We start from the raw sequence: 27830 nt of genomic DNA on the forward strand, positions 1-27830 counted from the left end.
TATATTTCTATACTTCCCCATAGCTGAAGCTGTCTGGGTGGTTTACAAAAGTTAAAACAGTAAAATACAATAGTCAAAGTTTAAAAACCATTTACATAAAAACATATGGACAATATATACAACAACATATAACTAAAACAACTTTGAACTAAAAACATTTTTTTAAAGAAAATCCAACAAGAAAACACAGCTTAAAACAACACAGCTTAAAACAGTATACAAAAGTCAGAAGAATGAATAGGAGTTCTAAAAAGGGAAGGCCTGCTGGAATAATAGCGTCTTTAATGCCTGCTTGAAAACCTTCAACGAGGTCAGCAGGTGCATTTCGACCCGCAGATCGTTCCACAACTGAGAGGCGGCAAAGGAGAGGGTCCTCTTGTGTGTGGCTGCCAGTCTCACATTAGGCAGCCACAGCAGAGAGCCCTCAGAGGACCTGAGGTGGCGGACTGGGACGTAGGGGAGAAGGCGCTCCATAAGGTACCTTGGACCTAGACCACGTAAGGCCTTAAAGGTAAGAACCAGCATGTTATATTTTGCTCGGAAACGAATTGGCAGTCAGTATAAAGATTTTAAAACCGGTGTAATATGGTCTCCATGGGATGTCCCAGAGACCAACCTGGCTGCCATATTTTGTATCAGTTGAAGTTTCCAAACTAAATTTAAAGGCAGTCCCAAGTACAGCGCACTACAGAAATCAAGCCTAGAAGTTACCAGCGCATGCACCACCGTTACCAGGTCCACATGTTCCAGGAATGGATGTAGCTGGTGTATCGGCTGAAGTTGATAACAGGTACTTCTCACTGTTGCCTCCTGGGGTGCCAGGAGCAGGGTTGGGTCAAGAAGCACTCCCAAGCTACGACCTTGCTCCTTCAGGGGGAGTGCAACCCCATCCAGAACTGGTTGACATACCTCAATGCCTGAATTAGGACCCCTCACGATGAGCACCTCTGTCTTGCCTGGATTCAATTTCAGCTTGTTCTCTATCATCCAGCCCATTATCTGACTTCAGGCAGTCATTCAGAGGAGTCATACCTTCCTTGGATAAAGGTGTTAAGTAGAAGTAGATTTGAGTGTCATCAGCATACGGATAACACTCAGCCCCAAACCTCCTGATGATCTCTCCCCACGGTTTCATGTAGATATTGAACAGCATCGGTGATACATTTGAATTAGCTATGCAGAAGTGAAATCTACCCAGCTGTGTGATTGTCACCAGGACTTTTTTAAAATATCAAAACCAGACAAATTGATTAATATAATTAGGGCTATGTTGATCAAATGCAGAATATTTTGTTGATCAGCTGCCGTTTTACGAGCAAATAGATTAAAGCACAATCCTATACTTGTCCACTCAGAAGTAAGTCCCATTGAATTCAATGGGGCTTACTCCCAAAAATTCAATGCTACTTACTCTCTCAGAAGCAATCCTGTATCACTTACCTTGGAGCAAACCCCACTGAACTCAGTTGGACTTACTTCCAAGTGGACAAGTACAGTTTATTCCTCTACTTGTTAAAACTTGAAGCCCTAAAATTTACATATGCAAAACTTGCCTCCATTTCAAAACAACTTTTGAAACAACAACCATGCCCCGTAATAAGTTGTTCTGAAATAGAGGCAAGTTTCATAGGAAGTGTGTAGTACAGCAGGGTGGGGTGGGTGCTGTTCGAAGAGAGAGAAAAGGAAAGGATTCACCTTAGGTGCATGCAAGCTCTTGAGTATTCCCTAAACTTGTTCTTTGGCTAGGGATTTTGGACAAACACTACAATGCTAAACTCACTGATCTAGATTACATTATATTATTACTACTCAGGAATGGAAGGGTGGGGTAGGGAAACAAAGCTTTTGTTTTTGTTCTACTGAGCTCTCAGACCTGATTATCCTTCAAAGTCAATATTGATTTGAGGTTCATCTTTAGTCAATATTTACCTTCCAGACCAATAAATCTTTATATTAACCTCTGTATGCTTGATAAAGACTTTTAAGCGACAGCATTTATTAGATAAATTTAGCATACTGATTTGTCATCTTAAATTGAACTTCAGTAGGTATACAGATCTGTTAAAATTTATGATGCCTTTACATCATTGTTGCAAATAGTAGTAAAGCTATGGAATCAAGCCCATGTGGCTCGTATATGTAAAATACAGGAAGTTTTCAAACATTACACAAAAAGCACTTTTCAGCTTCCCATACACTATGGCCTACATCCAACACACAGTAATGCTTGCTTAAGCCCACAGTGAAATCAATGGACTTAAGAAACTCTAGGTCTGTGTGGGATTTAGGCCTGTGTGTGTTCATTTGAACATTTCTGATGTGGACTAGGAAATGCAGAAGAGCCATTTTAAAAATAAATGTAGTCAGTGACATTCAAATTACAGATATGGGAGTCGCAAAGCAACAACCCGTTTGTAATGTGCTCTGCTTCAAAATCCTTATTGCATTTGTCATAACACATATGGAGGTAGATAGCTAGCAATCATATTTTACAGTCAAGGAAACTGAGGCTGACGGATAATGGCCACATTTGATTAATGCTAAGCCATCATTTGTTTTAACATGGGTTGTTAAAGGAAGAAGCCAGGATCCCATTTGCAGTTCCCTCGCTATTGGCTAGCTGGAGAAATGAGGTGAGGGACATGAACACTCTCCTCTGGAGATCTTTGGCAAGTCCCTGAGCAAAACACAGTCCTAAGGCCTCTTTTTTAACCCTTCCCTCCTAAACCTCACAGAAAAAAGTCCTTCCTGCTGTGGTCATTATTTCAATAAAGACACAAGTCCCCCTTCCCCACTCATAAAACTTGCCCAGTGAGCAAGCAAAAGAACAGGTGTTAGCAATAACCTGAGTCCTTAGAATATAAAGTGGAGTGGGGGTCAGTGGACTGAGGCAAAAACAGCGTTTAGCTGGAAGTTAGAGGGGGGAGGGGTGGCTTTGAGAGCAAGCCATGTAACTGCATCTGTTGGTATACCTTGCTAAGGGCAAAGGTGTGCTTTTAATGTATATCCCTCATTAGAGACTGGTAAAAGCGCCCCAGCAAGGCTGCTGTGGAGCCCAGCAGTGGGGATGGAGAGGGAGAGCTTACTAATGAGGAGGCGGATGGGGAAATCAGCCTGTTGCCAGGCAGAATGCAGAGGGGGGAGAGTTCTGTGAAAGCATCAGGGTGTGTGTCTTAGCTGCGCGAGCAGTTTTGTTTTCTAGCTGCTCTTCCTTGGGGTCTCTGTAACCTGGCAGGTGGAGGGACACAGCAAACGAGGATTGAGCCTCGTTTGCGGGTGTTCAACCTGCAAACACAATGCAAGGCCTAAAAGGGTGATGGGGATGCAGGCCCTGTCCCCAATGTCCCTGTCCTTACCATTCCAAATCTTGTGTGTTCAGCCGCAAGGTTTGAACGGGGCTTATGTTTGCATTTGCTTGAACAAAGGCAGAACCCTCGGTGCAATCAGGAGTGCAGCATTTTCAAGCAAATGTGAGTAGATGTCCCCTTTGGACCTTGCTGCTCAACAGAGCAAGGTTGGAAACAGGGAGGGTGAGGCCCGTGAACACAGAGATGTTGGAGGCCGGTCATGTGTGCCCACCCTTACCCCCAGCAGCCTTTTAACCTTCACATATGCAGGCTGAATGTCTGCAAAGGGCTAGTGAGTTGAACATAACAGACCACGGTTAGTGCAGGCTGAAAGTCACAAGCCAACTTCAAACCCAGATTTCAGATGGTGGTTTGTTGGCCCCAAACAAACTATAGTTATTGGCTGGGGGCAGGTTTTGATGTACAAACAAGCTAGAGGTAGGCTAGACAAACCATGGTTTAGCCTTCCATCTGAACCTGGCTGATGAGCCTGACCCAAGGCCATCTAATAAGTTCATGGCGGGGGGGTCGGATCCATTCATCTCTCTATCCATTGGTCCACACTGGCTCTCCAAACAATAGCTCTAGAATCTCTGCTTGTAATGCTAATATAGTGTTAAATTTTGTGACATTTCAGAGTAAATAAGTACGTAAGAATTGCTTTGCTAAAGCAAAGCAAGGATCATTTACACCAGCCTTTCAGTTTTCAATTGGTTCCAGCCTGGTGCCTCTGGAAGGTCACAAATAGGTATGATAGAGATTGCCATATTTTATTGTTTGGTCCCAGCATGGGGTAATCAAAGACAGAGTGCCTCAGAATATGGAGGATCCATTTAGTATCATGACTAATAAAGGTACTGACACATAGCAGCCTGGGACATCCCATGCTAAACACATATTTGCCAGTAGCAATCGTGCGTCTGGGCTCTTAATGGAGTAAGGTCATACCAGTAAGTATTCCTTTATTCAGCACTTTGGATAAAAGGTGTAGAGGGCAAGGATAAAAAGGAAAATATTAAACTAGTCAATTTCTTACATTCTTGAATGGGAGAAAAATATTGAATTACAAGACAAGGAAACATCAAAGGCCCAGCCTAACTTCCTCTGAAATCAATGGGAGACTCACCATCGATTACTCTAATGGAAATTAGGATTGGCCCCAAATCATTAAAAACAGCATGAAGAACAGGGAAACAAGGTAGACAAAACTCAATGCAATGTTAATCAGAAAAAAGCAAGGATGGTGGGACTTAAAATCTATCTAAAAAAAAAAAAAGTTGGGTCTTCTGTGCATAATTCAAACACTGCCAGAGCAGTAGATGGAAAATGAAGCAAATGCATACAAATAAAAATAAAAATCTAAAAAATGTGTTCCCCACAGCTTCTGTATCTATACTGTTCTTATTGTACTAAAGTCTGTGGGTCTTTTTCTTTGCAAGTATGCTATAAGGAGAAGAAAGCATTTTAGGCTTTAATGACCCCCCAACAAAGAAAATCTTAATAAATTTAGGGTGCAATCATATGCATGTTTAGACAGAAAAAAAGTCCTACAACTCCCAGCATGCCCTAGCCAGTCATGCTGGCTGGGGAATGCTGGGGGTTGTAGGACATTTTTCTGTCTAAACATGAATAGGATCGCACTGTTAATGATCCAGATTATGGGGGAATTAAATACGTGGTCTACTAAAGGCAAACTCTCAGAGCATTTGTTCAGACTAAATGGCGAAGCTTAAAATAGCTACTGAATATTGATCTCAATTATATAAGCATCCTCACATTAAATGTAAGTGATTAGTCCCTCTGAATTCCATAGGATCTGTTAATGGGTAAGAGTCTCATGGTATTTGTCAAGATCACGAGGGATAGAAATCACTTACCTAATTAATTTTCCAAAATAAAGCATATAATCTGAGCACTATATTCCATTGAAATAAAATGAGATGTATTTCCTTGGGCTGAAGTATTCTGTAGTAAGATAAGGAGATGTTCCATTTTCGAACACTTTAAACTTAGATCTGTTTGGAAAGAGCTTTGGAATGAGTCCCCCCACCCCTCTTTTAAATTTCCTATCTTTTTAATTTAAAGGAGAGGGATAACAGTCACACTTTTAAAATTAGCTTTTGGGTTATGGTTTTCTCTTAAGGGTTGTTTTATTCTGTTGACAATGGATTATAAAGAGTTTGGTTTCTTGGTAAGTTTTCATCTGTATAGTTTTTAATTTATATTTTATTAATTTTAATACAAACATGTCAGTCAGTGCAAATGGTTTGAAACAGTTTATCCTGTGTTTTTTCATGCCATTCATTCCCCAACCTTCCCTCTCCCCTTCCTTTAAACACGGACCTTACCATTTTAACTTTTTGGTGTCACTGGCCATCTTGAACACTGGGTGGAAGGGGTAGGATATACATAAATATTTTTATTTTACTTTATTTAAATATCACAATCTAGAGGCTTCTTCAGGTTTCTTTCCAAACTAAGTTCTGGTACAAGATATCTGACCATAGAACTTACAGTATCAGTTGGTATGATGTCTTCTGCAGGAGAACAAAAAGGAACACAAACCTGCACAAAGGGAATAAGCAGACAATAAGGATACAATCCTATGAATGTTTAGACTGAAAAAGTCCTACAACTCCCAGCATTCCCCAGGCAGCCATGCTGGGAGGTATAGGACTTTTTTCAGTCTGAACATGCACAAGATTACACCCTAAGAGTTGCAAAAATGGATTTTGATGAGCATATTGCTAATGACGTTAAGAACAACAATTAAAAAGTCTTTAAATACGGGCTAACTGGCAGTTTGACCTTCGGAAGACAACAGAGTTAAGGAAGTACTAAAGGAGGATGAGATTGCAGAGAAGCTAAAATAATTATTTGCATCTGACTTCTCTGCAGAAGAAGTAGGGCAAATACTCCTGCCTGAACTGATATTTTCAGGAATGTAGTCTGAGGAACTGAAGCAAATAGTGGTGACAATAGACAAAGTTCTAGAATGTAGACCTTATTGACAAACTGAAAACAAACAAATCACTGGGGCCAGGTGGTACCTATCCAAAAGTTGTTAAAGAACTTAAATGTGAGAATACTATTTCCTATGAAAAATACGTAACACCTCCCTTAGATTGGCCTCTGTTCCAGTGGACTGGACAGTGGCCAATATAATGCCAATTTTTAAAAAGGGATCCAGGAAATTACAGGCTGGTTAGGTTAACATCTGTTCCAGGTAAATTGGTGGAAAGCATTATTAAAGATAAAATTATCATGCATATGGAAGGACAAGTCCTGCTGAAAAAGAATCAACATGGCTTCTACAATGGTAAGTCCTGTCTCACTACCCTTTTAGAGTTCATTGAGCATGTCGACAGCATGTGGACAGGGTGATCCAGTAGACATTGTTTACTTGGTCTTCCAAAAGGCTTTTGACAAAACCAGTCACGAAAGAATCCTGAGCAAACTTAACCATCATGGGATAAGAGAAGTCATCTTATAGATTGGTCAGTTCTCACAGTGGAGGGAGTATAAGAGGTGGGGTCTCCCAAGGATATGTGTTGGGCCTGGTGGTTTTTAATTTGTTCATAAATTATCTGGAGTTAAGGGTGAGCACTGAGGCCATGTTGGCTGATGACACCAAATTATTTAGGGTGATTAAAACAAAAAGTGATTGTGAAGAGATGGAAAAGATTATCTCCAAATGGGAGGAATGGGCATTAAAATGGCAAATGTGTTTCAGCGTAAGGAAGTGTAAAGTGATGCAGGTTGGGGCAAAAAAAAATCCTAACTTCATGTATGTGGTGATGGTGTCAGAGCTGGCAGTGACAGGCCACAAAAGAGATCTTAGGGTTGTGGTGGATAGCTTGATGAAAATGTCAACCCAGTGTTGTGAAAAAGGCAAATTCCATGTTGGGGTTCATGAGAAAAGGAACTGAAAATAAAACTGCCTATTTTATAATGCCCCTATACAAATCTAGGGTTACTGAACCTTAAAAAAGGTATTGTAGAACTGGAAAGCTGCAGAAAAAGGCAACCAGATGTGCTTCCAAATGGAGGGCTCTGAGTAGCACCAATGAGAAGGCAGTGTGCAGCTATTCCATCTTTTCTTTCTTAACGGATTTTCTGCAGTAAAAGATGTTAGAAACTGTGGGGAAACATGGGAGAGTTATGGGTTGAAGACAATGTCATCTAGATTCCCCATAAAATTCTGTGAATGAAGCAGAGCCACAGTGCCATAAAAGCCTTCTGTGGAAGCACCCCAAAATGATCATGGGGTTGGAGCAACTCCCTTGTGAGCAAAGGTTACAGCATTTGGGACTTTTTAGCTTACTTCTTAGCTTATGCAACCAAAAGTTGCATAAGCAGGGATATGATAGAAGTGTATAAAATTATGCATGGTATGATGAGAGGGGATAAGGAGAAGTCTTTCTCCCTCTCTCATAATACTAAGTCTGGATCTAATTAACGACTATTATATTACTGTGACAGTATAATAAACCTTGATATTATTTCCTAAACGCTTTTCGAAATCACAGGATTGAGGCAATTCTTTCTGTAATAAATGAAAAACAATAATAAAAACGGGCATAAAAACCACGAGGAGGCCAGCCATTATTCTTCCAGGGTGGTCTCTCTCAAGTAGGTTTAGACAGTGAGAAGCCCTACAACTCCCAGCATTCCCAAACCAGCAGTGCCGGCTGGAGAATGCTGGGAGTTGTAGGCCTTTCCCCCCCGCTGTCTAAACGTGCATAGGATTGCGCCATTAGAAATGCACAGAGCAAAAAGGCGCAGAATCCGGCTACAGGAAACACAGCAGCGCCCGGGTTGCTGACACGCCAGCTTAAGCCGCTTCCAAGCGCGGCATGCTGCCCAGGCCAGCGCCCTACCCGGTAAGCCGAGTCCTGGCTTCCCTGAGCCGAACGCCGCTCCGACGGATCGTGGCTGCAAGAGCAGCAGGCCGAGCAGGGGCCGCTTGTTCCCGTGGTTGCCATGGGAGCGGCGTGGCGGGCGTCCCTGGGGAGCCCCCTGATTACCGCAGCATTGATTAGCGCCAGGCTTCGGCGCAGCTGCTCCGAGGGAGGGGAAGGAGAGCGAGGCTGCCTCTCAGGGCCGCCCCGTCCTCCAGCAGCCTCCCGAGCGGGGAAAGGAGTGAGGACACGGCCTGCGGGCGAGCTCTGCGCCAGGGCAGGCGAGGGCGGAGAGCGGCGTCTCATGCCTGGCGGGGTGCGGCGGGCAGCGCTGGCAGCCCCTTGCCGACGCGGGAGCAACCGGCGCGTGGCACCGCAGCGCAGCCTTCGTCCCCAGCCTGGTGCCTCCCCCAGCTCCTGTCAGCCCCGGCCAGCGCGGCCCCTGGCCAGGAATGCCGGGGGCTGTGTGAAACGTCTGGAAGGGGACCAGGTTGGGGAAGGCAGCTGTAAAGACGAATGGGTGCCTTTGGGCCAGTCACAGACTCTCAGCCCAACCTACCTCACAGGGTTGTTGTTGTGAGGATAAAATGAAGAGGAGGAGGATTATGCATGTCGCTTTGAGTTCCTTGGAGGAAAAAAGGCGGGATATAAATGTAATAATAATAATTTTTTTTTGTCTAAGCATGAGTAGGATTGCGCCTGAAGGGAGCCATCACAAAAGGAGATCAGAACCACTCTGCCCCTGCTTTAATTTGAGCACGGGCCCCCTTCTGTCCAAACGTGGATAGGATTGTGCCTTTAGGCCGCAGTCCTGTACCCACTTACCTGGGTGTCTTACATCTGAGTAGACATGAATTGGGTGCGTTGTTACCATGGCAGGCGCTTCCATGGACTAGAGGCCAAGTGTTTCGGGACCTCGAGCGTAGCCCTCAGGCATCATCTCTAAGATGCCCCAAGGTTTTTTGTTTGGTGTGTTTGATGTATTTTATTTATTTGAAGTATTTTCACCTTGCTCTTCAACTGAAAAAGGCTCCTAGAGCTGCTTACAAAAAGACCAGGAATAAGACGGTCTCAGGCCTCAGGGTTAACAATGCAGGAGACACCACATAAAAGGAAATGAGATTGGGAGGCAGGAGGGGAAAAAGCAGACTCAGGCACTAATCTTACTTGTGCAAGCACCGGGTATTACTGACCCCTAGAGGGATGCTGCTTTCGCTGGCGTTTTCATGGCAGACTATAGCGGGGTGGTTTGCCATTGCCTTCCCCAGTCGTGACTACCTTTCCCCCAGCAAGCTGGGTACTCATTTTACCGACTTCGGAAGGATGGAAGGCTGAGTCGACCTGAGCCGGCTCCCTGAGACCCGGCTTCCGCTGGTATCGAACTCAGGTCATGGGGAGAGTTTCGGTTGCAACACTGCCGCCTACCACTCTGCGACAACGGTCTTATAAGGACAAGCTGGCATGAAAACGGCTTAAGGAGAGGAGGAGCCAAAGGTTGCTGGTCTCTCAGCCAAGCCTCCAGACTGGCCCTGCTTCCCTTTCTCCCTGGCCTCTGCCTGAGTTGCAGCCCAGTGCTGGCAAAGGCTCCCCCACTGCCTGGTGCAGGAAAGTGCACACGGACGGCCATGTGGCCTCCCTGCGCCCTGCCAGTCGGGGGCGGCCTGTCCGTATAGGCAAACTAAACGGTTGCCTAGGGTGCCAAGTTAAGTGGGGCACCAAATTCGAGGGAAAAATACATGCACCTACCAAGGGAATATGGCCAAGGTGAGCAAGGCAACTTGGGATATCCTGCTCCTCCACTGCTGCTTCCAGTTGGAGGCAGGGAGCGAGAGGCCCCTTCCAAGAGCAGCTGCTCCTTTGCTCTTGGAGGGTTGAGCCTAGGGGCTGGCTGTGCCTTGTCGGCTGTGTTGCCCCGAGGGTGCAACTGGGCCCCTTCCTCCAGGGACCTCCTTTGGGTGTTGTGGATTGGACTTCCATTCTTTTGCAGAGCGGAAGGCTGTGCTCGTCTCCTTTGTTGTTTTTATCAGACCCTCTGTGCTGATACAGTAAAAAAAACACACAACCCTACCATCCGGCGCGCGTTTTATTATAAATGATAGTACTTCTCCTTCCGAAGATGTGGGGTGGGGGGTTGCCTCCTCATTAAACAGAAATAGGGGCAAAACATTTACCAGAAACCTTAGCCTAGATCTGCCCTTGGGGTTTGGGGGTTACGATCGCATGGTTCACCTAGGGCACCAGTTGCCCCTGCTTCTAGTTGCTGGTGTTACCATATTATCCCTGCTCCTCTCAACTGCCCTTCCAGAATATTCCAGGCGCCTTCCCTGAATGTCTAGATTTCATTTAAAAAGCAAAGCAAGTCTTTTTATTCATGGAGATATAAGGAAAACCATACAGGTGGTACTTTTTCTAAGTGCAAACGCCCTAGGACATGGGTGGGAAGCCTCTTTCAGGCCAAGGGCTGAATTCAATTTTGGAGAAGCTTTTGGGGGCCTCTCTCCAATGGTAGGCAGGACCAAGTGCAAAGGGGGTAGGACCAAAAAACCCCAAATACCTCCATATTGTAGCTTAAGGGTGCAATGCTATGCAGGTTTAGGGCACAATCCTATGCAGGTTTAGATAGCAAAAAGTCCTACAACTCCCAACATTCCCCAGCCAGCATGGGGAATACTGGGAGCTGTAGGAGGTTTTTTTTCTGTCTAAACCTGCATAGGGTTGTGCCTTAAAGCTCTTCCAGCCAGTAACTGAGCCTTAGGAGAGGCATTTCAACCTTTTAGAATAGGGGGAAAGCCAGGAAACAGCTAGACAATTGGAAAGGGGGTAGGGCCAGGAGAGAAGCATGGCCATTGGGTGAACCCCAGAGGGCTAGATTCGGCCCCTGAGCCTGTGGTTCCCCACCCCTGCACTAGGATATGTGACAAGCACTAAGCGCTTATTCTTATATCATATTTCAAATACATTTTTATTAACATTTAATACTACTAAATAACTTTTTAGCACATCAGGTGACTACTTTTATTTAGGTTCTGATTTTTTCTGCTTATTGATTACTCCATCCTGGATGTACCCTTAGGCTGTCTCCCCACAACATTTCAAACCATGGGCTTGTTAAGTACAGGTAACTGCATCATGGCGACCATATATATTGTAAAAAATAAAATAAATCCAACATACAGATGTTTCAACCTTGCACAGTTGTCTTCAGGGACACTAATCTTTCAATTACTCTCAATCCAAAGTGTTTAAGTATAAAACATATATCACAAATAACGCCACAGTTTGGCATTTCTCCAAGTGCACTGCTCTCCTTTTTGTTTCAACAGAAGTTAAGAACCGTTTCCAAACTGTTTTACCTATGTGTATTCCTAACATCGTAATTGCATATGTTCTCCCTCTAATTCTGGAAGGCAGGAAAGAGAGAGAGAGAGAGAGAGAGACATTTTCAAGCTATAATGGGAATGTTCAGTCTGAAGGAGGAAATACAGAACTGACTTGTACTTCACTGTGACTCCCACATACACACAGACTTTGCAATTTTGGGAAGTTGGCCCAAAGCCTTGCATGTTTCTTTTTCAGAGATTGCAGTATATATTGCTACCTTATTTCACAAGAGTCAACAGAGGTAGCACAAGGTCACAGTGAGGAATCAATCTGGGATCTCTCAAGCACTACTGTACCCTTTTGCTGACGCTGCTGCTGCAGTCATTCTAGCAAAAAGCTATTTAAAACTCTGGGGATGTGCTCATCTGCAAGCTGTACTTTGCTTGGCAGCAGTTGTCTGTCATAAAGGCTGAAGTTAGAGAAGACAAGCAGCTTCCCTTTAGGCTCAGTTTGCTAAAATTTGGGGAGGGTGACTATAAAATAGGTAAACAGGTGGCTTTTCCAAACAACAGAAGAAAGTGCCTTTGTGGGCCTAAATCCACCTAAAATTAGTAATTAGTCCAGTTGGAACCAATGGAATACATTAGTTATGATTAAGGCTGCAATCATATACACACTTACGTGAGAGCAGGTCCCATTGAACCTAGTGGAGCTTACTTCTGAGTAGAGGTATATAAGATTGCACTGTAAATTGCATAATATTGCTTTCAGTTCCGCTTAGTCAAAAGCAAATCCTGAAAGAAGAATACTCCTGTAGCTAGTCATTGGGTCAATACTTGAAATTCAGTTTCTAGAAGGCTGGGCTAAAAACTGTATGTTGGCCCTTAACAGACATATAAGAGAATACTTCCTGACTGTAAGAGCAATATGACGATGGAACCAATTACTTGGGGAGGTGGTGGGCTCTCCCACACTGGAGGCCTTCAAAATGAGGCTGGACAGCCATTTGTCAGGGATGGTCTGACTTGGATTCCTGCATTGAGCAGGGGGTTGGACTCGATGGCCTTGTAGGCCCCTTTCAACCCTACTATTCTATGATTTAAGAAATATTTGCAGCTCGAGATCAGGTGCTCCCCTTGTGGATCATTTTATGGAATACAATCACACTGTTCAGGCCATTTCATTCTCGGTTATAGAAAAGATTTATAAGCCTAATGTCAGAATGTTAATGAGAAGAGAAATGCATTGAATTATTTCTTTACATAGCTTAGCACCCACTGGCGGAAGGAAGACATGGATTTTCTCCCATTGCTTTGCAGTGGTCCCTCTTCTCTCTTTTGGTACAGTTACGTTTTTTAAATTATTTTTTTATTGTGAGTCGGACACGACTGAACGACTGAACAACAACAACAAAATCAAAACAAAACAAACAAAAACATAACAAAACAAAAAATTGAAAGTATAACAACATGCGCTAAAGTCCTCAATTTCAAATATTACAACATTCTAGAAAAAGAGGGGAAAAGAATAGATTGCACATAAACGTCAGTAAAAGCAGACCAGATATCCAAATCTAACTCCATTTTGAAGTGACGCCTATACGCCACTCTTTCAAATGTTGCTAGTGTTGTTAAGTTATCCATTTCATTATGGGTGGTGAGCTTTTATTCTTCCGGTATTGTAGTATCAGTCTTGTAGCAGCCGAGAGGGTGCGAAAAATCCATTTACGCTGACTGTGTGTTATGTTCCAAAAAAAGCAGGTAAATAGTTTAAGGGCGCAGTCCTATGGGGATAGGTGGCTGCCTCTGAACTCAGAGGAAACCTCCTTTTCAATGCAGGGCAGGAAAAGCACGATGGGAAGGCAGAGTGGAGGAAGCGGCTGCCAGATGACACATAGGATGTGCTGTAGTGGCATTTCCGCTTTCCCCACCTGGAACACCCCATTTTTGCCGCTCTGCACTCCTCTTCCGAGCACGGAGCGAGGGGCAGTTCCAAGCTGCCTGCGAGGCAGCATGGAGGGGGGAAGGTTGGTCCTCTGGGAACCGACCTCGGAGTGCGGGCTTGAAGGTCGGTTCCTGGAAACTGACATATCCTATGGCCGTCTAGCCCCTGACTAGCAGCCATAGGATTGCTCCTTAAGAGAACATGTACATCAGTAAATATTACAGAGCTTTCCAATACAAAGTTTATCCGTATGACAACTTCCTCCCCAAAGGAGGCAACTATTGGGCATTTCCAAAACATATTCATTAAAAGAAGCATTAATTGCATTACACCTCCAACCATTAGCCTAGTTTGACAAACCTTTGTTGTTAAAAAGACGATGTGGCGTCCAATAGACCTGAAACATTTTTTTTTTGCTGAATCAGTTATGGTTTTTTTGTTTGCATTTACAGACACATTTTGCAATGTTGTGTTTTTCTGATGGGAGTTGTAGTCCAACACATCTGGAGAGCACTAGGTTGGGGAACACTTTGCCTCCCTGTCTCCCTCTCTGTAGGCTCACCTGCCCTCCATGTTATTTGGTCCAGCATCAGCTGCAGGCATAGTTAGATGCTGGGGTCTCAGGCCCACCAATACCTATGCTATTCTGGGGTCCCCGACCTCTTAATATTGTCCCCTTTCCCAGTGCTTGAAGGAGCCCTGGGCGCCAGTATTTTAATTCTCCCAGTACCCCCGACTGGAGCATTGTGGGGGAATTAAAATAGCAGTGCCTAGCATTCCTCTGAGCTTGGCCACATACCACAGGCATCAGCTGCATTCGTCTGGGCCCTAGGGCTTCCTTCCTTCCTTCCTTGGCATGCTATTGACTGCTGGGAAAGAGAGTTTTTTTTTCATTTTTTTAAAAAAGGGGCTAGGGAGCCCAGAACCTTTCTACACAAAGCTTTTATTTTGTGCTCATGATTGCTCACTCATGGTAGTTTGTGGGTCCTTTATATGATGTCCTCATCCACCAGGGCCTCTCCCATGCTTTGCGACCATTATCGTGTTTTTTTTCTTAATGGGAATGTCTGGAATATCCTGAATGGCACCATTAGATTCTCCATGTAATTGCACAATTCTGCTATACCACAGTGCCATCTAGTGGCTGTAAAGTGAAACATATAGAAAGGCAGAGAAAGAAACTCCCTGGGGAAAATGCATGTGTAACGGAGCTGAGCTTAATCCTGCAAAGAATCCAGAAGCAGAGGCCCCAGTAAAGGTGCGGGATAAAATCCTCAAGTAGAAATGCCCCCAGAGTAGGGCAGTGGAGCTTCTCAGTTGCTGACCGCAGCCGCTTCTGCCATCTCCACCCAAATGCAGTGGGTTGCCAGTTGTGGCCGCTTCTGCCATCACCGCCCACCTGACATAGCAGAGGCGGAGGAGCCACTGCCTGCACTATTGTAGGTGGGCAGTGATGTCAGAAGCAGCAGAGGCTGGCAACCAAGAAGTACTATGGCTGCACAACTCTAGGCTCCCTGGCTAGCTTCTGCTCCCCCCGCCCACCCAGAGCAGTGCAGGTAATGCTGCTCTCCTCCGTTGCTGCTCACGCAAGAGCTACTGCCATCCCTGCCCTTCCGGAGCAGCAAAGGCAGCAGCTTGGATGGTCCGCAATCTGAATACTCTGAGCAGATGGGTGGGGACTGAAAACACCACCACCTGCATTACTCCTGGCCCCTTAAATGTTTTGTCTTTCTTTCCTGATGCTAAATGGAACACCATGAAAGACAGGAAGAAAACTGAAGGTTCTGTAAGGCCCTAGAATCGGCACAGGCAGCAGTGTTACTCCTTCGTCGCTGCTCATCCTCCATCACTCCTCAGTGCCTGGTAAGCCTGCTGAAGAGGACAGACCCGCAGATATCGGGGGTTGCACAGACATGACCCCCCCCTCCAACCTGGAAGTGGGTTTGAACATTATATAAGTTCACAGATGCCTTCCAGGCAGTTTTTAGGCTTTTAAAAATGTCATTTTCTTGTCATTCACTAACTTTTAAGTATTTCTGCAAGTATGTAGAAGCCACTGTCTTATTTCTGGGCAGCCCTGTTTCTCTTCCAAACTGATAAGCCACGTGAGTGGGCTATTATGGAATGGTCTGATTTAGGTAGGTTTTGATTTAATAAGAAAAATGGTACCAAACGTTTGGCAGAAAGGAAATCCCATAATTTTCTGCTTTTGATAGAACATTCTTTGTGAACATATGCCCCATTCAATCTTTGCATAATCTCAGCTTGTAATGACTGAAAGAAGCTTCTGTGTTGGGAGAGATTTGGGAACCAGAAGCATCCCCTCAGTTCTCATGAAAATCTTTGCAATTACAATTATTTGATCAGTTAGAAAGTACAATACCGCCATCAGGAAAATGAGTTGTTTTTTGTCTACTGCCTGTCATATCAAAATATCTGGTCCTTAATTTACTTAGAGGATCTACAGATGATTGCATCAGGTTGATTAAATGCCACATTAATCTGCATTTTATATATTTGATGTACCGGAAAAGGTACGAAGCTCTTAAACATGGAGCATATTTCTGTCCTTTTCCATGCATTCTAAATTGGAGTTTGGATTTGTAAACTGTCACCAGTAGACTCAGAAGTTGGAGGGTTTATCCTGCTCTAGATCCATAAGCACAGGCCTTTGAATAGCTTCCCTGGCAAGAGCTTCTGTTGAAGTTCTTTCATTGGCTTGAGTGTACAGCAGGGGTGTTGAACCTCGGGCCCAGGAGCCAAGTCCAGCCCTCGGGCTTCCCTGGATGATTGTGCCCCCTTCCCCTGTCCCCACACCCTTTCCCCCAACCACTAGTTGTTTGGTGGTTTCCCAGCTTTTGCGCAGTTCCCCCCCACCCCCATTCTAAAAGTTTGAAATTCTTCTCCTACAGCTTAGTTACTGACAGTAAGAGCTTTAAGCTACAATATGCTGAATGTTTTGATTTTGGGGCCCACCCTTTTTATTTATTTTTATTTATTTTTTATTTATTGCATTTATACCCCGCCTTTCTCCCTCTCGCAAGGAACTCAAGGCGGCTTTTTGCCTCTGGCCCCACCCACCACTAGAATGTGGCCCCCGAGAGCTTCTCCAAAAAGGAATTCAGCCCTCAGGCTAAAAGAGGTTCAACACTCCTATCAATTCCAGGGGGTTGCACAAATTCCTGGAGGAGAAGGCTATCAATGGCTACTAGTCCTGATGGCTATGTGCTACCTCCAGTACCAGAGGCAGTGAGCCAATGTACACCAGTTACTGGGGAACATGGGTGGGAGGGTGCTGTTGCACTCATGTCCTGCTTGTGGGTTTTCCGTGGGCAGCTGGTTGGCCACTGTGTGGACAGAATGCTGGACTAGATGGACCCTTGGTCTGATCCAGCAAGGCTCTTCTTACGTTCTTATGTTCTTACATTCTTATAGGTTGTGAGCAATTAAGACAGGAGCTGGGAACCTGTGGCCCTCCAGATGTTGTTGGACTCCAACTACCACCTCCCCTGACCATTGACCATGCTAGCTGGGGCTGATGGGAGTTGGAGTCCAGCAACATCTGGAGGGCCACAGGTTCCCTACCCCTTGAATTAGGAGAACTGTTGCTACAAACCACAAGGAATGAGTGGTTGTTTTGAAGATAGTTGGAAATGGTTTGAGAGGCATTGCTTCCCCATGGTGTCCACACGCACATGGCTTTTGTTTACGTCCAGTTGAAACAGGTTTTACATGTTTTTCAAATAATTAGCTTGTGTGAGGAGCCTACACACCTGTTTCAAACCACCTTCACTCTCTGAAAAAACTGCTGTCTGTCTCCTGAGTAAGACTTTATTGTTTACCAAGAGAGTAGTTCCTTCAAAGCAGTGAAAGGAAGAGAAAGCAGGCTCTGACATTTCTGGTTACACAAACCTACCTCAGTTGACAGTCCAGTTCTTAACCACAACCTAGACAAAAGATCTAGGCATATTCCATTAGATAGGGAGAATCTAAAGCTGGTGCTGGGCGAGGTGGCTTTTGTTTAGGCTGTTACGACATCTTTCTGGACAGTGAACTCTTGAGTGATAAATGCAAATGTCTCCTTTCTCTCCGGGATGGAAGGCGACCTTTCCTGGACCATAAGAATGGAAGCACACCTTTCCCTGAAACTGTTTATTGCATTCTCAGTTGCGTATTTGGGTCCCCTGTGGAGAAAGGGAGGCAATACAAAATTTACAAATATACCTCACAGAAGATGTATATGTCCCCAAATAATGTTGGCAAGGAAAAGTTGGCCCAGTGGCATAGCATATTAAGTTAGGGATGGGAAACCTGTGGCCTGTGGCCCAATAAGAGCCCTGCTGGATCAGACCAAGGGTCCATCTAGTCCAGCATTCTGTTCACACAGTGGCCAGCCAGCTGTCAACAGGAAACCCACAAGCAGGACACAGGTGCAACAGAGCCCTCCCGCCCATGTTCCCTAGCAACTGGTGTAAAACTTGGCCTGCCAGGCTGGCTCATCCACAGTTGAGGCTCCTCTCACTCCTCCTTTAAAAAGCAGACATCTTTTCCCTTTAATATCCATGCAGTGAGCAAGGCAACCTGCATTGTCTGCACTGTAGTGGGGAAATGAATGCTAATGAGGAGTACCTATGTATCTCGAACCGTCACATGGCACAGCCCTCCTGGGATTGTGCCACTGTAGATGGAGGTTTTATGATTGAACGCTTCCCTGCGTAAAACAAAAATGGCCTATACATAGAAAGCTAGTATGCTGGGGAGAAGATTAGAACCCTATTCCTCCTAAGCGTAATTGTGACATGGGAAAGTATTCAGTAATTATTATTTATTTGAAGTGTTTTTTATCTCACTCCTCAGCCAAATAGGCTCTGGAGCGGCTTACGTGCAGAGTCAGTAAAACAAAGCAGTCCCTGCCTGCAGGCTTGCAGTCTAAAAGGACACAACACACAAGGAAAAAGGATTGGGAAGGGACAAGGAAAACATTAAGCAGTCTTTCAGCAGGGATGGTGGAATGACCTGGCTTGTCTCCCTGTGTACAGCCTGCTAGGAATGACAGTAATAAACTCCCCACCTGCCTTCTGAAGGTGGATAACCTGCAGTAATGACATTGCGTGGAATCCAGATCCAGGTGCATGAAACTGGGCAGGCAGAAACAGACTTCCCTGACCCTTCTCTTCCAGCCCCCTGAAAATGCTACACAGAGGGTCAGGGACCCTGCTGAATGGGGGAAGCTGTGGTGTGGGAGGGGTGGATCTCTGAAAATCGCCTTCCATTAGCAGAACCCTTCCTTCAATAGAAGGCAGATCCTGCTGGATCCAACCTGTGGTCGACAAATCATTGCTCCAATCTCTGTGTTGCAAGGATGTTGGCCAGAGCCGGCCTAGGACATTTTGCAGGCTGAGGCGAAGGACAAGATGGCGCCCCCTCCCATTCCCTGTACAAAAGCCGACTGGATTGGCAGTTCCACCTTTCTTCAACAGCTGGCAATGGGACAGCATCCTCCACCACACCTGAAGGCAGCAGGCTAGCTTAGGGGATGAAAGGCATGCCACAGAGCCTCTCCTCCAATTCCTTGCTGCCGCCTCCCAGCATCTGCCGCCTGAGGCGACCCCCTCACTGTGCCTAATGGTAGGGCTGACCTGGATGTTGCTCAAGTTCTGCAGTTTTGCAGGTTATTGGTTAGAGTCAGTGGTGGCTGGTGCCCACTGGGGCTGGTGGGCAGAAGGAAGAGCAGTTGCTCATTATTCTACTGAGATTGCTGGAGGACAGAAGAAGATCATGTGTGGACCTTGGCAACTGCAAGCTGTACATTGCAGCAAATGTACCTGGTCTCTCTGCCAGAAATGTGTGTGGGGTCACTGCCCCATTTGCCCCCAGTGTACAGCTGTCTCTAGGTAGAGTCAGAGTGCCAGAATAGTTTTGCCACTTAACCTCAGCAGGGCTGAACCTGAAAAGCATAACCTGGAAGAAATCTGACAAAACTGTAGCCAGGTATGTACTTAGATGTATGACAGCCTTTCCCAGTCTGGCGCCCCCAGATGTGCTGGACTACAACTCCCAGCATCCCCAGCTAGCCATGGCAGTTGTAGTCCAACACATCTGGGGGGTACCAGGTTGAGGAAGGCTGATATATGCTCTTTGGGGCTCCAGTTTTTAGAAAGAAAACCAGATGGTGACAGCAGAGAAAAAGCAACTGATATGACAGGAATCATTTAGTGGATACGTTAGAGATCAAATAATTTGTTCTAAGTGATTTAGCAGTAAAGAAAAAGAAAAGGAAAAGAAAAAATATCATTTTTAATTGTAGGTTTCACTTGTCTAATAAAGGCTATAGATCTGCATGTGGGAAACCACTGTATTTAAAGTTCATTTTAGAAAATTGTTGTATGTCAATAGCAGTTTTGTGATTAGGTCATTGTAGATGGTTTGTGGTTTTCAGTCTTTTGCCAATAAAAGTCCTTTGTAGTCAGGGGGAGGGGAAGGGATACAGACTGGAATACTTCTCCTCCAAGCTAAATGACATCTGTGTAGAAGCTGGAATTTCTGACATGTTTGCAGGCCCACTGTAAGGGAAAATGTCCCCAAAAGCACTAATGTTAAGTTACATTTTTGGTGAAGAGTGGGTAAAGGATCTTGCAATGCAAAGAGAAGCTCATATACCCTAATTCCCATAGACTTGTATACAAGGCAATAGAAAAGCAGGACAATAGCAATTTGGGGGAGGGGGTGAATTGATGCAGATAGTCCGAGCATCATCAACGTGCTTGTTCACTTGACTAAAGGGAAGTTGTAAAGACAGTATTGCTTTGATTGGTTCCTGAGCTACATAACCAGCAGTAATAGATTCTCAGCATAAAGCACTCGCTGTGTAGATATTGTCACATCAAGCCCTCCAAGATTAGGGATATAAATCCCAGAATGTTCTAGAGTACAAAAATACCTGGGCTGTTTAAAATTAAAAGTCTCTAATTTTGGCAGTCAATGGGGACAGGGCCTTCTCAATGCCCCCTGCTTTATGGAACTCCCTCCTGTTTAAGGCTCTGGGAAGTAAAGGGAGCCTGAAAGGTCATTCAGACCGACACCAACCCCATCATAGTAAGGGGTTGTTGTTCTGAAACTCATATAACTGAAACTAACCTCTCTTGGGTGGGTCAGCCAGTATTTGATGGAAATGCCTGTGCTGAAGGAGTGAGATGGAACATGGGTATCTCTCAAGCCAACAATCTGGTTTCAGAAGGCATGGGGTGCCCTTGTTAGCCTGCACAGATACAGGATACAATCAATGGAAGTTTATGAGATCCTGACATTGGAGACCTCCTTGCATGTAGAAGGATTCAGTTAAATTTCTGGCATCCACCAGGCAAGGAAAGACCTCTGCCTCAGGCTTCGAGGAGCTGCTGCCAATCAGATAAGGCTGAGCTAGAGGGACCAAAGCTTTGTCTCTGTTTAAGGCTGCTCTTTATATCATGTTACTGCTTTTTTCATTGTTATTTCTTCATGTATTTATCTTTGTTGTAGCTGTTGAAAGTAACTGTGGGTTGGTTCCAGATTTATGCTGGTTCAACTGCAGTGGCAGAAGTGAACTTCCCTGTCCCCTCCTTCCCATGGCAGCCCCTCCAGCCCCCTGAAAATGAGAGAGAGAGGGAGAGAGAGAGAGAGACAGGAGACTCTGCTGAATGCAGTGATCTGTGGGGGGAGGGAGCAACCCCCAAAATTGGGCAGAGGAACCTTCTGCAAGTGGAGCCCTTCCTCTTGCGGAAGGCAAATCCTGGGTCCAACCCAGGCGCCATCTACATGAGCCATTTACTCCGGGGCTGCTGCAGTCCGAGGACCTTTGGGACATACGACGCAGTCACCACTTTGCAGCCTAACCATGATTTTCACAAGGAAAATGCAGAGTTCCGCAGAGGCGTTTTGCTGTGATTTTTTAGCTTGCTGCAGGTTTACCACGGTTATGATCTGTCTGTCCCTTCCTTGAACTGACTTCGCAGTTTGCCGTGGGCGTGGGGTAGGCGTGCTTAGTGATTGCGTCACTCTGTGATGCCTTTTCACTGCTCCCCGTTCCTCCCCGTTCCTTTGCAACTGTGCAGCAACAGGGCAGGCACATACCTCTTGTGTGGGCACGCCCCTTTGCATGTGTAAACCCTTGCAAAAGTTACCATGCCAAACAGTTGGCCTGGCAATGAAGGAGCAGACTACCCAAATCTTATGAAAGAAGAATGGACAGACACAAAAGAACCCCTGACATACAAAACAGCCACTACAACCCAAAGTGTCGCACCCCCACCCTCATGTGGCTGCACAGCTGCGCATTTAAACATACTGGTAAAAAAAAAAAAAAGCAGCGCGAGTGCCGCAGTTTACTTTGCTGTAATGGCCATATGTCAGGGCACAGCGGGTTTTTCCATTGGAGAAGTCTGCAGTAAATCACGTGTGTACTGCAGCAGAAGCTAATTCACAGCTGCAATGCTGCGCAGTTATGACGGAGTGAACGTTGAAAGCGGTGCTGTGTAGATGGCTCCCCAGTGTATTTCAACAGTGATTTTTAATAGTTTTATATATAAGCTGCTTACAGATTTTATCTTAAGTGGTAAACAAGTATCATAAATAAACAACAAATGTGTGAGATGCAGGGCAGATAGTCCTCAATTTTTCCTCTACTCAGACACACACACACACACAGGCCGGGCTCACACAGTCAGCGGGGGAAACTATGCAGTATGAGTTATGTCCGCGTGCATGCCCACCATTTGCTTAATTACCTGTGCTGCGCTGCGGGTTGCTGTGTCGTCTGACCCCAGGGCGTAGCATGGTGGAGGTGGCTTCTAACCCATTTCACAACCCATAGCTTGTAGTAGGGGTTATGGGGTGGGTTAGAAGCCATCCCTGCTGTGCCGCACACTGGCTTTGGACAACATAAAAACCCAAGGCGCAGGTAATTAAGCAAATGCCAGGTGAGCAAGCAGCATGTGTGGAGGTGGGGGAAGTAACCCAAACTGCGCCATTTCCACCATTGATTGTGTGAACTTGGCCACACAATCCAAATCCCTTAGTCTTAACTGCACCATAACTCTGGTGCAGGGTTCCCAAAGGATGCGGTTTCCCATCCGAGGCTGGCTAGGCTTGGACTGGTGGGTAGCTCACCAACACCGACCCTTCACCAGCTTCACCGGTTGACAGTTTGCTTCTGCAAAGAAATGACACCTTCCCTCCAACCTGGCTCCCTCCAGATGTCTCATAGATCTCATAGAATCATAGGGTTGGGAGGGGCCTACAAGGCCATCGAGTCCAACTCCTGCTCAATGCAGGAAGCCTGATTCCCAGGCGGTCTCCCATCCAAGTACTAACCAGGGCTGACCCTGCTTAGCTTCTGAGATCAGACGAGATCAGGTGTGTTGGACTAGAACTCCTATCATCCTTGGCCAGCTGTAGCAATGGTTCAGCTTCAGCTATGTGGTTTATTTTAAAGTCCTTATTTTGTCTCCAGTAGAGGGAGACAGACAGCTCTGCACTGATCCATCTTTGGGGGGATGAATATTGAATGTAACTTTTTAAACAGAAGGATGATGTTTGTGGATCAGTGATGTCTGAGAGTCCTCCAGGTGTGTTGTTCTCCCAAATGAGCTCCTTCTGGTTGAGCAGGTCATGGTGTAGGAGTTGCACACTGCAGGAAAACTCTTCATATCTGAGAGTTGATATTTGTGAAGCACTTTTATGCATAAAAGGAGTGGAGCGTTCTTAACCTGTGCTTTCTTATTAGGATTTTTTCTTTGCCGAAGATCTTTGGAGTCAATACTGACTCTGGAATAATTTGACTTCAGCAAAATGCCATAAGAACTTGCTCGAGCATAGGGATCTCCCCAGGCATTTTCATCCAAGTTTTATTAATTCAGTTGAATAACCACCAGCTCTAACATATTTGTGGTGTGGAGACTGAAGCCATCGTGCTGGAAACCAGAAGTCATGTTAGCCAATGTGCTTGCATTTAACAGATGACAGTATGCTGGCCTAATAGATTAGTGGCAAGTTGCTCAGGCATACAAATCCAGTGATGGGTTCCCCAAAGGTCTGGGACCCCATGGAGTCTCTTGGGTCACCTGCCTTTCAGTCTGGCTTTGGGAAGCACCGAGCCACAAGCGGAATCCTTAGTTCAATCAGCAGTCTCATCTATGTAGGTTAAGCAACCAAGACACTTTGCTGCCTGCACTGGATCCCAAATAGCACCTTTCCTTTCCTGCTGCCTGGCTTCGGATAACACTTAGGGAGTTAGTTCCAGATTCTGCTTACTAAGAGCAGAAAAATTAAAATCAATACCACTTAAGCATGTCATGACTTCTCCCATTTATTTCAGTGGGTCTGCTCTAAGCATGACTAAATCTGAATCCAACCCAATCAGACACCATTCAGACACCAGTTCCTGCCTTCTTCTTTCTCACTGGTGCAGAACCTCAGGCCTGAGGTCCCAATCCACTCTCTGGGGTTCCCCAGGAGATCACACCCCCTTTCCCTCAACCACTAATCATTTGGTGGTTTCTTGACTTTTATGCAGTTTTCCCACCTATTTTAAAAGGTTGAGATGCTTACTGACTGGCAGTAAGAGCTTTGGCTACAATCTGCTGGTATTTTGGCCCCGCCCCTTTGGCCTACAGCCCCACCCACCACTGCAATGCTATCCCCGAGAGCCCCTCCAAAATGGAATTTGGCCTGTGAGCTGAAAGAGCTTTAGTGCCTGTGATCTGTCCCTTCTCATGGCACCTCCTGCTGAATGGCAGTGCCAGCCCTGGAGCTAAAGGTGTAGGCAGAGAGGCAGTAATAGAAATACAATACATCCCATCATAATGTGGAAGACTGTGGCCAGCTGACCTGTGTGCCTGCCTGCTCAGTCTGCTGCCCAGGTGCTAACTAGTGATGGGCAACCCTTCTTGCGGTTCTTTATCTACAAAGTGGAATCAGAAAGGTTAGCTCTTCAAACAGAGGATTGTCCTCTGTAAAAGAGGTCACCTGGCCACCCTAGCCAGTCTACCTTCTCCACTGGGAAACGATTCTCTGCTGAGACCTAGCGCCCTCACCCTGCCCTGCCTTCGCCTGCCCCAGTCCCTGGGTAAGTTGGGGGGGGGGCGAATTGGGGGCCGGTAAAGGGCGAGGGCTTGTGTGCCTGCAACTGGAATGTGTGCAAAGCCCTCACACTTTTCTATTTGCGTGGAACCTGCTGGGGCAACAAGCAGTAGCTTTTAAGTATTATAAAATAAAACGTTTTATTAATATTTAATAGAATCATGGAAGCTACCTGTAGATATGTTTTGGCAGTACTGCAATGATTCCTTGCCCTCTTAGGCCTTTCACTACAAAATCTCTGGCTACAGGCCTGTATAGAAGGCAGCTGGGAGTGGCAGTTGCCTCAGTATTCTAAAAAGCATATTTCAAAAGTGGTGGGTGAAATATTTCAAAATTATTTCAAGTTTCAGTTAAACTTGAAATACGTGATTGGCACTGAGTCACTGGATCGGCAGTAGAAGGATTCCCAAATAAAAATCTCCGCACACACGGTGATTGAAAAAGCCCCGCCCTGGGGGCATCTTACAACTTGAAGTGTTTATGCTATTGATTGTTTATCTTGTCTGGCTGCATGGATGCTAAAATAAAAGCATGGGTTGTATGTTGGAACAAAACTTTTTGATACTTTTTGTGACATATACTGCTTCACAGGTTAGGAGGCCCTTGGTGTCCTGACTCTCAGCACAGGCTGAAGGCCATAAGAAGCCATCATACTGCCTGCCAAAGAGATGAGATTCAACTAGGGACTCTGAGCAATGCACCAGAGAAGATTGGCACTAATTACTGGTTTGAAGCACAAATGAAAGCAAGGGAGCAGAAAGATGTCCCCATGTGGCAAAACAAACACTGACAACCTGACACTGCGGCTAGAGCTGACTGATACACAATAGCTGGTAGCCGTCTCCTACCAAAAACTCGGTCTTTGCTGTCATACTGGAAACATCTTACTGTTAGATGAAGGCATTGCCATAGTACCATGAGTCAGCTATCCCCCCCCCCCCGTTTCATCCTTCTTTAAAGTGGACCATTTGGGATGTTTTTAACAAGGGGCTGAAATCAATTAAATATTTTTATCCAGTTCAGTGCCTTGCTTTTAACTGGTGAATAGATTGTATCTCCATATTGCAAAAGTATCTTTTGGGGAGGATCTGTAATGAAAGGGACTGTTCATCTTAAATATAAAAGAGCTTAATGGTGCAATCCTATGCATGACTACTCAGAAGTCAGCCTCATTGAGTTCAGTGGGACTTACTCTCATGTAAGTATGTATAGGATTGTGGAAAACACATTCTAAAAACCAAAGCTACCAGTTGCTTCAAGTAAGAAAACCATCTATATTATTTCAACTTTGCTAAATAGTTAATGCTTTCAGCCAGCCTTTCCCAACCTGATGCCCTCCAGATGTGTTGGACTTGAACTCCTATCACTTACTGCCAGCATGGCCAGGCTGGGGTGATGGGAGTTGTAGTCCAACACATCTGGAGGGTGCTGGGTCAGGGAAGACTGCTTTGGGCCACTGAAAACTGTGAGTGTTCTCTGCAGTTTGGCATGCAAATGCATATATGAGAGCCCTGAAGCCATTCTGAAAAATAAAAATAGAAATGTAGCTTTGGGGTGTGAGTGTAAGAATTTGGAGCAGAGACGTAGCAGGGAGAGGTTACTGAACCCTTTCTCCACCATTGTTTCTCCACTCCAACTGCTCTCCCTACAGAGTTCAAAATGTTTTTTTGCCTGTATTTTGAACCTCACAGAGGGGAAAGCACCTTAGAGTGAGGTAACGGTGGGAGGGAGGGTTAAGCATGACTTCCCACTCCACTGTTTCTGTGTTCCATTTCCTGAAGATGCTTTAAAACAAAAACTTGCTCACCTAAAAAAACAGAGCTATGGGTCTGTTTTCTCAGTCCAGCCAGTATACTTCCATTATGACTGTTAATTGGATTCAAGTGATGTGCCCTGCTTGCTAAGTTAACAGCCACATTTTAGAACCATTCCGGGGAGTGGTTGGTAGAGACAAATCTTTCGTTACTTAGACTCCCTGCTAGTTGCTTTCCCAACTGAAGTTTTAAAAGGATGTAGTTAAAACTTTGTGCCAATCAATCCACACCATTTTTTAAATCTATGTGTAGCTTGCTGCTGGTACAAAATGGGAAAGTTATATTTTGACTTCCTTAGTTTAGTACCGACTAAAACTTGGTTTGACCTAAAATGTGACAGATAATGGTTTTGTTCACCTCCAAGAGCAAATCAAATGAAGTCAAGCCAGAAGAACATGCATTCTTAGTAATGCCAGCATATTTTCACATCAGGGGTCAGAGTCAGGATCTGTCTTCTGCAAGAAGGTCCCTCTGCTCAGTTTTTGGAGATTCCCCCCCCCCTTCCTCATACCACAGCTCACCCCATTCAGAAGGGTCTCCTGACTTTCTGTGTAGCATTTCAGGGGACTGGAGGGCTGCTATGGGGAGGAGCTGTTAAGGAAGTTCAAGCATAAATCAGGATCCAACTCCATGTATAAACATATGCATGGTGTGGAGAAAGTAGATAAGGAGACGTTTTTCTCCCTTTCTCATAATACTAGAATACATTTTAAAATAGGTTTTCTTGGACAAAGAAGAGGAAGGTGGTCATAATGTTGATTTACAGCTTTTTATTTTTTGCTCACCTGCAGAATGGATTATTAGTCCAGTGCATGGATCTTGTATGTCCTTTGGGAACCACGTAGAAAGCGCCACGCCGCACACACTATCGAGCCACACCGCTCTAGCTCTGGGCCTCTGTTTTGTATGGTGAGCCACCGGAAAGGAAAGAGTTATGTTCCAACCCAGGCCCACCGCTGAACTGAACAGAATCCTTTCAACTGACTAATAGCTCTCTTGGAGCATTTGTTGTGATAGCTGTTGTTTTGGAAGTGAGCAAAGTAAAGCATCCTGTGTGCTCCCCTTTTAAAGCATATCAATGACTGAAAATACCTCCAGGTCTCTTTGGCTGTGTGCGCAGGCCTGTTCAGATGTACGGCTCAAGTGAACAATGGATCAAAGGCTTGGCTTGCACAGAACAGAGTGATCCAAGTTTTCATGCCTGGACTGACTGAAAAGATAGGATGTATCACTTTAGTTGAGTGTGAGCAGCAAAAGCAGTCTTTCTGGTCAAGTTGTGTAAGATTTTCCTTATTTCACACAGTAGATGCTCCACCATAAAATGCCACAGTTAAAAGTGAAGCTTTAAGATGCATAATCAAATAAACATGTTCACCAGGGGGAGGTAA

At 45.2% G+C, this 27830-nt stretch overlaps 1 long non-coding RNA gene across 2 annotated transcripts in view; it reads left to right on the forward strand.

Annotated features, from left to right (window-relative positions):
• Nucleotides 1-8030: 8030 nt before the first annotated feature.
• LOC146345072 (uncharacterized) overlaps nt 8031-27830 on the forward strand; it is a 79991-nt gene continuing 60191 nt past the window's right edge. Inside the window, exon 1 of one of the 2 annotated variants that reach the window (XR_014792418.1) lies at nt 8031-8230. This is a non-coding gene — a long non-coding RNA (uncharacterized LOC146345072). The remainder of the gene's footprint in view (nt 8231-27830) is intronic. The other variant, XR_014792419.1, reaches the window with a different exon arrangement.

This window comes from Heloderma suspectum, chromosome 5 (genome assembly GCF_057233095.1).
Source record: "Heloderma suspectum isolate Gila_16-S chromosome 5, 16-S_ref, whole genome shotgun sequence".
In the NCBI taxonomy this organism is placed as follows: domain Eukaryota; kingdom Metazoa; phylum Chordata; class Lepidosauria; order Squamata; family Helodermatidae; genus Heloderma; species Heloderma suspectum.